The following is a 10,189-nucleotide window of genomic DNA, read 5'->3' as shown; positions in this document are numbered from 1 at the left end:
GTCAATGTTAAACCAGGAACTAATAGTTCCTGGTTAAACTGCAGTTGCGACAAATGGAAACCAGATCAGGCGGAATATGTCTACTGTCCCTGTAGATGTACGTATTTTGCCACTCGTTTAAACAGTTCAGATGAAAAACTTCTCGTTTAAAATACATTATAAAGAAAAGCATAGAGCCACTTCGTAGGAAACTTATCGGTTCATGGAGAATACGAATGTCTTGATGGGCTTCCAAGTACAGATGCATCGCAGCCAAAAGTGTTTTATCCAACAAAAGTCAATAAACATTGCTCTCGCCATGAACGACCATAAAATTGGGGAATTTAAAATCCATAATTCCTCCCATGTAGAACCCGAACCTGCTCAACAGGATGTATCGGCGTAAATCATCTCTATCTTCCAGATGATGTCGTCGGTCGTCGGAGCATTCTTTAAACAGCAGTCAGTAGCAGCATCGTCCACAAAGCAACGTATTCCAACGAATTTCATTCTTACCAGCGGCGGATCATACCGGAGATGGCTACTGCATTAAAAACCACACCAAAGCAAGAAACTACCAAACATTTGAAACTATTGACTCGATTTTTCACTACTGATTTCTACTTTTCTTGTGCTGTCGTAGCTCGTAGTTCACCAGTGGATTGCTGTGCCGATTGCACAGCGGTTCTGGTCAAGATGAATACACACTGTATTCATCTTGTTTCTGGTGTTTGGCAGGGTGCAGTTGCCGATCATGAAGGCAAGGATGTAAACCGCAATCAGGGTGTGGTGCGATTGCTAAATAGTTTATAGGTTCCGCGTGGAAATCTGATGCAACTATCTATTTGTACTTCAGCCATGCGAAATCGGATAGCACCGCAGACGTGCTGCTGATTCATCGCCGGATTGACTTATTTTTGTTGACAATCATTCCGTGACTGGATGAGGAATGTTTCTTATTGCTGCTAGAGCTGACTACCGAAAGAATCTTCTCCGTTTCCGCGGCAAGTTGTCACCAAGTGGACATGAGTGGAAGTGCTCCTCCGTACTGCTGATAAGACCATAGTTTCTCCGTTGTCGTTTTGGACCCGATTTTTATCTGTCATGCGGAGTCTGAGCAAATGATTGTCCTATAAGTTTTTGGCTAGCTGAGGTGGCAGAAGGGGCAGCAGGGACTATGTCCAAGGGCTTGACGATCCCTCCCCAGGCCATCTGCGAGTTGTGGCGCCTGCCTAGGATGTGGTGGGGTTTGACAGTGGGCCCTGTTAAACCTCTATAAAAAGCTGCATGTATCCGCAAGTAGGCTCCGCCAAAGCGACCGTGTGCCGCTCAAAGCGCACAAGCCCAAGTCCTGGTGTTAGGAGATAATACGACTCGATACAATCGGCAACGACCTAGGCGACGAATAAAGGATCACGATTGGAAGCTTGGAGCATGGAACTGCAAGTCGTTAGGCTTCGCAGGTTGCGACAGGATAATCTACGATGAATTACATCCCCGCAACTTCGATGTAGCGCTGCAGGAAATCTGCTGGACAGGACAGAAAGTGTGGAAAAGCGGGCATCGAGCGGCTACCTTCTACCAAAGCTGTGGCACCACCAACGAGCTGGGAACCGGCTTCATAGTGCTGGGAAAGATGCGCCAACGCGTGATTGGGTGGCAGCCAATCAACGCAAGGATGTGCAAGCTGAGGATAAAAGGCCGTTTCTTCAACTATAGCATCATCAACGTGCACTGCCCACACGAAGGGAGATCCGACGACGAGAAAGAAGCGTTCTATGCGCAGTTGGAGCAGACATACGATGGATGCCCACTGTGGGACGTCAAAATCGTCATCGGTGACATGAACGCTCAGGTAGGTAGGGAGGAAATGTATAGACCGGTCATCGGACTGGATAGTCTGCATACCATATCGAACGACAACGGGCAACGATGCATAAACTTTGCAGCCTCCCGCGGAATGGTAGTCCGAAGCACTTTCTTCCCCCGCAAGAATATCCACAAGGCCACATGGAAATCACCTAATCAAGTAACGGAAAACCAAATCGACCACGTTCTAATCGACGGTAAATTCTTCTCCGACATCACGAACGTACGCACTTACCGCAGTGCGAATATTGAATCCGACCACTACCTCGTCGCAGTATGTCTGCGCTCAAAACTCTCGACGGTGATCAACACGCGTCGGAGTCGTCCGCCGCGGCTAAACATTGGGCGGCTACAAGACGGTAGACTAGCCCAAGACTACGCGCAGCAGCTGGAAGTGGCACTCCCAACGGAAGAGCAGCTAGGCGCAGCATCTCTTGAAGATGGCTGGAGAGATATTCGATCCTCCATTGGAAGCACCGCAACCGCTGCACTAGGCACGGTGGCTCCGGATCAGAGAAACGACTGGTATGACGGCGAATGTGAGCAGTTAGTTGAGGAGAAGAATGCAGCATGGGCGAGATTGCTGCAACACCGCACGAGGGCGAACGAGGCACGATACAAACGGGCGCGGAACAGACAAAACTCGATTTTCCGGAGGAAAAAGCGTCAGCAGGAAGATCGAGACCGTGAAGAGACGGAGGAACTCTACCGCACTAATAACGCACGAAAGTTCTATGAGAAGTTGAACCGTTCACGTAAGGGCCACGCGCCACAGCCCGATATGTGTAAGGACATAAACGGGAACCTTCTTACGAACGAGCGTGAGGTGATCCAAAGGTGGCGGCAGCACTACGAAGAGCACCTGAATGGCGATACGGCAGACAACGGTGGCGGTATGGTAATGAACCTAGGAGCACGCGCGCAGGACATGCGACTTCCGGCTCCGAATCTCCAGGAAATCCAGGAGGAGATCGGCCGGCTGAAAAACAACAAAGCCCCTGGAGTTGACCAACTACCAGAAGAGCTGTTTAAACACGGTGGTGAAGCACTGGCTAGAGCGCTGCACTGGGTGATTACCAAGGTTTGGGAGGATGAGGTTCTGCCGCAGGAGTGGATGGAAGGTGTCGTGTGTCCCATCTACAAAAAGGGCGATAAGCTGGATTGTAGCAACTACCGCGCAATCACATTGCTGAACGCCGCCTACAAGGTACTCTCCCAAATTTTATGCCGTCGACTAACACCAATTGCAAGGGAGTTCGTGGGGCAGTACCAGGCGGGTTTTATGGGCGAACGCTCCACCACAGACCAGGTGTTCGCCATACGTCAGGTATTGCAGAAATGCCGCGAATACAACGTGCCCACACATCATCTATTTATCGACTTCAAAGCCGCATATGATACAATCGATCGGGACCAGCTATGGCAGCTAATGCACGAAAACGGATTTCCGGATAAACTGATACGGTTGATCAAGGCGACGATGGATCGGGTGATGTGCGTAGTTCGAGTTTCAGGGGCATTCTCGAGTCCCTTCGAAACCCGTAGAGGGTTACGGCAAGGTGATGGTCTTTCGTGTCTGCTATTCAACATCGCTTTGGAGGGAGTAATACGAAGGGCAGGGATTGACACGAGTGGTACGATTTTCACGAAGTCCGTCTAGTTATTTGGTGTCGCCGACGACATTGATATCATGGCACGTAACTTTGAGAGGATGGAGGAAGCCTACATCAGACTGAAAAGCGAAGCTAAACGGATTGGACTACCCAAGTAACCGTAAGCATTAGTTTTAGGCCTCAAATCAGCATTTAAGATGCTTTGAAGCATCATAACAGCCCTGCAAATGTTTTGAAGCCTTCATTTAGCATTATATCTGCATCGTTAATGCTACAAGGCCAAATTTTTGTTAACATTAAACTAGCATCACATTGGCATTATATACGCATAAATAGCAGTGCTTATAATGCAGCCGAACGATTTGACAGAACAACCACGTGGATTTTAGTATGTAGTGGTGAGAACTTTCTCGGATGAATGCGTCACCACCACTACTACCTTATTAATATAGAAGAGTTAATTATAGAAACGATGGTTTAAATAAGCCTTTCGGCAGCATAATATAACATAGCATCCGCGGCCAAAAGAGCAAGGGAGGACAACTTTGGGATCGCTCTGTCATGCTTATAGGTTCGAGACCCATATGAGGACGTTATTTAACTAACGAAGAAAAATATGTAAAAAACAATATCCTATACTATAAATAACTTATAAATAAAAGGAACTAATTGAAATACCACCAAATAATGGTATCCAAAATAATATTAAATATTCTTTTGTTTTGTTTAAATTTCTCTAATTCGAATCGTTTGTCAGTTGTTTATCATGGCAGCTGATCAGCTGCTAGCAAAAGCTCCGCAAAGTGCGCAAAAAATTCGCCCGAAAAGGGAGGCGAAAATGATCTGACGTTTCTTCCATAACCTTATATTGGCATCGCTAATGCAGTTATTGAGCTTTCATTTTTGCTTTATAATAGCATGCTAATTCGCCTTTTCCGGCATTATACTAGCACTATATGTGCACTCAAAGCTGATAGACATTAAACAGGTAGCATCACGTGCAATTAAAGAGCTGAATTAGAGCAGCATTATAATGCTTACGGTTACTTGGGTAGTCATCAACACGTCGAAGACGAAGTACATGATAGGAAGAGGCTCAAGAGAGGTCAATGTGAGCCACCCACCACGAGTTTCTATCGGTGGTGACGAAATCGAGGTGGTTGAAGAATTCGTGTACTTGGGCTCACTGGTGACCGCCGATAACGATACCAGCAGAGAAATTCGGAGGCGCATAGTGGCTGGAAATCGTACGTACTTTGGACTCCGTAAGACGTTCCGATCGAATAGAGTTCGCCGCCGTACCAAACTGACTATCTACAAAACGCTTATAAGACCGGTAGTTCTCTACGGACACGAGACCTGGACGATGCTCGTGGAGGACCAACGCGCACTGGGAGTTTTCGAAAGGAAAGTGTTGCGTACCATCTATGGTGGGGTGCAGATGGCGGACGGTACGTGGAGGAGGCGAATGAACCACGAGTTGCATCAGCTGTTGGGAGAACCATCCATCGTTCACACCGCGAAAATCGGAAGACTGCGGTGGGCCGGGCACGTAGCCAGAATGTCGGACAGTAGTCCGGTGAAAACAACGACAACGATCCGACGGGAACAAGAAGGCGAGGTGCACAGCGGGCAAGGTGGATCGATCAGGTGGAGGACGACTTGTGGACCCTCCGCAGACTGCGTGGTTGGCGAAGTGCAGCCATGGACCGAGCTGAATGGAGAAGTCTTTTATGTGCAGCACAGGCCACTCCGGCCTTAGTCTGATGATAAATAAGGTGGCAAGAACCGTATCGGCTATTGATACATACGACCATGCAACATTTCCTGGAGGATAAATTAAAACATCAGACATGAAGACGGATCAGCTATTGTGTATTTACTAGAATGATTACCAGAAGAAACTACCAGAATCTGCAAAGAAATCAAATAAACGTAATTAGAAATTTGTAGATTGAAACATTTTCGAACCGAGGATTTTGTTTTTCTATTTGGATTTCAACCCAGACAACCAGAATGCATGCACAACAGAATTGTTTTTCTGTTATGCGATGCCTATGCACACCATTTTCATCACATACCAGTCGCGAAAACGCTTTTTACGTACAAAAGTGGAGGCGATATATGTGTATTTCTTATGCGACGTTGCACGGTACACTACTAAAAATCGAATAATTTTATACATGTATAGCAACTAATAAAATAGGCCAAACACACGGTTATTATACTTCATGTGCCTGTTATGCATTTCAAAGTCATGCATATACGCTAAATCAGCATGTGAAATCATTTCTACAACCATAACAAATCGAAAATATGTGTAAACCTTAATAGCAAAAATCCATAACGTCTGACACATAAAATGGATTATTTTGGTATTTAATTACAATGATAGCCTATACGAACCCACAGAGCAAAGTGAAACAGAACAATACAAAATGGCGCATGGAATGAAGTCCGGTTTTTTCGTGCTCGTTGCTTCAAAATTTGAAGGTAATTTATTTAAATATATATGTTTGTAATTATTTTATTTACTCATTTCTTTTTTTTATAAATCTACTTGTATTTTCTTTTAGTGTACTGCATCGTGGTAAACAAACTAGTAAAAAAACGATTCGCAATTTTAAGAAACAGGAATTTCAAGCAATATAAAACCGTTCCTTGACGAGTATGATGTTCGCAGGCAGGAAAGCGTAAGATACTTCAATAACCTCAAGTGTTTCATGTATATTATTGTTTATTTTGTATAGTTCTCAGGTGCTGGAGTCTGTAAATACGCAGAGGATGGTCGTAAACATTGGACCTTGTCCAAATTAAACTATCGGATACTTTCCTAAAAAGAAGGAGAGGCAAGAAAACGCGTAAACCGGGAGCTAGTAGTCCGGTAGTATTAATATCGCTGGCTGAATAACCTGGTCTCTGAGTTTGTCGAGCTGATCTTTGGGCCAGATTTCCGCGTATATCGTCACTCTGTTCGTTGTCATCAGCAGAGGGCAGACTCCTGCCCAGGTTTCATTTGCGACACATCACCTCCGGACTGTTACAGTTACACAACTCCCAACTTCTTAGAAGGAGTAACTGTTATATACCTACATGTCTGCTGTTGGAAACTTTTGGTACCCATGTTTCCGTAAGTGCTCCGTCGCCGAGCAACAATAAGTGACGAGAAGGAGGTTTGAGCTACGGTGTTGGATGGATGGACGAAACGTTACAAGCCTTTGGGTGGTAGGAGAGTTTATTATCACTGCCTTCCATCAGATGCATAAAACACAAGGTATGTGTTACTCCAAAAGATCAAAAGAATTAATTAATAGAAGCAATAATAGAATCCTAATGATGTTCTTTTTGCAGTGAATGGCGATTTGATAATCAACTTCCTGAAAGTTTGGAGCACATCGATTAGATCCTGCTGTCAGGCTCAAACGATTCCTCACGAAGCACTTGATAGAAAATCACTAATGGTTCCTAGGCTACAACAGAAACCATCACTGTCCGAATATTTGATTTCGTTCATTGAAGATTGGATAGCAATGAAAATGCAGAAAGGTAAGAAAATATTGATGAAGGCTGCTGCTAAAAACTGTGCAACGTTAGTAATGCTATAAACGCCCATTCAACTGGTCCCACCAAGTCCCACTAAGAGAAATGCGTGTATCTCGCAAGCAGGCAGTGGTGGCTGCTGAAGTTCGTCATTTGGATATAATAACAACATCAGAGAATGTAATATATGCCGATTAGCGATACCCAACTATACTACCAAAAAACGTTGTTTTTTTTTTCTAGAAAATAAAAATTGAAGATGAATAAATTCCAATGTTTGTATTAATTACTGGAACCATAAGATAATCAAATCTATATTTATCTGAATAAACCATATTGATGAATAATTATAAATTTTATAGAGGTATACTATTCGCGTTTATCGTCAAGCCATATGAAATGCATCACTTATCTATAATCTAAGATATGTGTAGCGCTTATACATTTGGTATATGATCTACACATAAAATGTATTAATATTATGCTATTGCAAATATCTATATAGGCCACACATAAAGTTGATATGGATTTTTTTGCCAGTGTAGTATATGCGATGATCACGATTTTTATGCGAATTCGTTCGTTATACATTGCGATGTAGTTTGTGATAACAAACTCTGTTTGACAGATAATCCAATTTCATTTGAGTTTGTTTGCAGGAATATGCGATGACAACAAATTAAACTAGGATTAACTCGTAAAATAGCCTACTATGCGGGAAAATTCATAAATAAACTGATTAGCTTCGCACAATGCGATTTTAATGAAATATGAATCGGAAAACGATTTCATTCGTACATTCTTATGCGATGTGCGGTTGTCTGGGAAATAATCTTGACACTGAAGTTCAGCTGTCAAAACCGTCAGAACTGGAAAATATAAGAAAGGGTTCCCAGATGTGCCGAAAGTGTGCCGAACTGTGCCGCGGGCACATTGTGCCGAGTGGTTTACCCCTTGGGTTGGGTCGATCCTAGTTTCAGATTGCGCATCAATATGGTATCTCCAACAAGAAGGTTGTTTGCTTTAGCACGTCTATTTCATTCGCATATTGTTTCTTACGTTCTTTGCCATACGCATCTCGTTCTTCTGCTCCTTCACGTAAAAAAAAGTAATTATTATATTTATTTAATTTGATTTATATCTTTCATTACGGACAGCAACATACATTTCATTTCACTGAAAATAATTTTCATAACATATTTGCATACAATGTATTCAGCGTGTTATTATATCATATTTCGCTTCATTATAGAAAGTATAAGTTTTGCCTAATGGCAAAAATGTATTAGGCCAAACTTATACTTTTGATTAGAATCGTGATGGAGAGAAAAGCAGCATGGCGCTGAGTCAACCTGGAGGATTTGGGTCCGAAAAATTTTGTTTGTTAGTGAATCCTCGAGTGAATTACGGTTTTCGATTCCGACCTTTAGTGGCTCGTGCCGGCATAGATCAACAATATTTGCTCGTACCACCAACTGTTAAGGTATAACATCAAGATATTTCTTCGTAATTCGATCATATATGAACTTTTGGATAATTTTTAGCGAAAGTGGTGGTGCAGTCCGAAATCATCGCATGACGGCAAGGGAAAGCTGATCAAGAGAAACAGGTACGTAACATAATAATAATAGTGGATAAATAATCAATTCATGACTAATACCCAAATATAATTTTCATTTTCCAGTGATTGGAGGATCTCGAGCAAATCCTTTACTAGTTACTAGCCCGAAAAAACGGCATAATGCCCAAGGAAAACCCCACTTTACACAAGCATAAAGCCCCACACGCAATACAACGGAACGGCGACGGAAACGGAAAATTTGACAGTTAGCCCATATATTTTCTGTCAAATTTGCCGTTTCCGTCGCCGTTCCGTTGTATTGCGTTTGGGGCTTAATGTTTGTGTCGGCCTGGAGCTTGTTCTAAATGGTTTGGATTTTCTAAATGAATGAAATAAGAAAAAAAATCAAATAAAGGAAATATGTTATTGTTCTACATCAAAATTTTGTGTAACTTGAAAATGAAAGTAAAACGAGATAATTACCTGACACAAAATTAATTACAGAATCTAATAATGCTATTATTGTTTCTCATATAACGATCATAAAATTAGCTTATACAGAATATTTGTCGACCCTAATCTTGAATATGCACATTTGACATGAAATGTATAAGTTTCATGTTATGATTATCTTATGCAGGGCTGCATAGTATTCATTCCAAATTGATATATGCTTTATTATGAAATTGCAATGGCAAAAATGTATGTGTTTTGCGGAATATATTCATTATGAAGATTTTTTTTCGTGTTCAAAGAAGATTCTCTGTATTCTTGGATTGTAGGAAGGTAGCTAAGCAGCTCTCGATTAAACACCATCTTAGCTGGGGACAGAGCTGTTGTTTCTTGAGGAGTCGAGTGGTAGAACAACAAATACTCATACAGATCTCGTTTCCACTCGGTTCCTTGAGCCAAACTGATTTTAATTCTCTTCTTCAAGTTGCGATTTAGTCTTTCGACAGCCCCGTTCCGTTCAGGCCAATTTGGAGTTGTCAAGTTTAGATGTATGTTGTAGGACTCGCAGAATTTTCGAAGCTCCACAGCGCGGAACTGAGGTCCATTATCGGTTGTTATCAATTGAGGAATACCAAACTTCTAAACATCTTCAACAGTGCCATTACCACCATTGAACTTGTAGGGTGTTTCATTGGTTCTACCATGGTATGTCGAGTTGTATAACAAACTACAACAAGCAGCGAATAATCGTTTGGTAAACGGTAAGCCTTTGACAAAATCCATATATGACTTAGCTATAGCTAAGTCCTGCCATGGCATAGTCGGTAATCTTCGTGCCATAGGGCATGGAGGGTCTGGTTTTGCCATCGTTGTACATTCTGTACACGTTTTCAAGGTTTTTTCGACCAAATCATCTAAGCCTACAAAACATAGGAAATCAAAATAGGATAAACACACAGAAAAAAATTCCGTGGTAACAATTACTATTTTGTAGACTACGCCATGTTTTTAAAACAACCACAAATTTTCAGTTAAATTAACCATGCATTCGGATAAATTCACCACTGATTCTGTTCATGTAACAACATTCCACCAGAACCACAGTTGATTTTTACTGCGCGCATGGTAAAATCAAACGGCTTTGTTGTCTGCTGAAAATCGTCGGTGCGTATTC

General features: G+C 42.4%; 1 long non-coding RNA gene across 1 annotated transcript; it reads left to right on the top strand.

Moving 5' to 3' along the window:
- The first annotated feature begins 5,627 nt into the window (after window positions 1-5,627).
- LOC134205517 (uncharacterized) lies at window positions 5,628-7,227 on the top strand. Its single transcript, XR_009978150.1, has 4 exons — window positions 5,628-5,954; window positions 6,038-6,154; window positions 6,212-6,735; window positions 6,813-7,227. It is a non-coding gene; the product is annotated as an uncharacterized LOC134205517 (long non-coding RNA).
- Window positions 7,228-10,189: the final 2,962 nt, after the last annotated feature.

This window comes from Armigeres subalbatus, chromosome 1 (genome assembly GCF_024139115.2).
Source record: "Armigeres subalbatus isolate Guangzhou_Male chromosome 1, GZ_Asu_2, whole genome shotgun sequence".
Lineage (NCBI taxonomy): Eukaryota > Metazoa > Arthropoda > Insecta > Diptera > Culicidae > Armigeres > Armigeres subalbatus.
The sequence above is the reverse complement of the archived record's forward strand: the minus strand, read 5'-3'. Positions and strand labels throughout refer to the sequence as shown.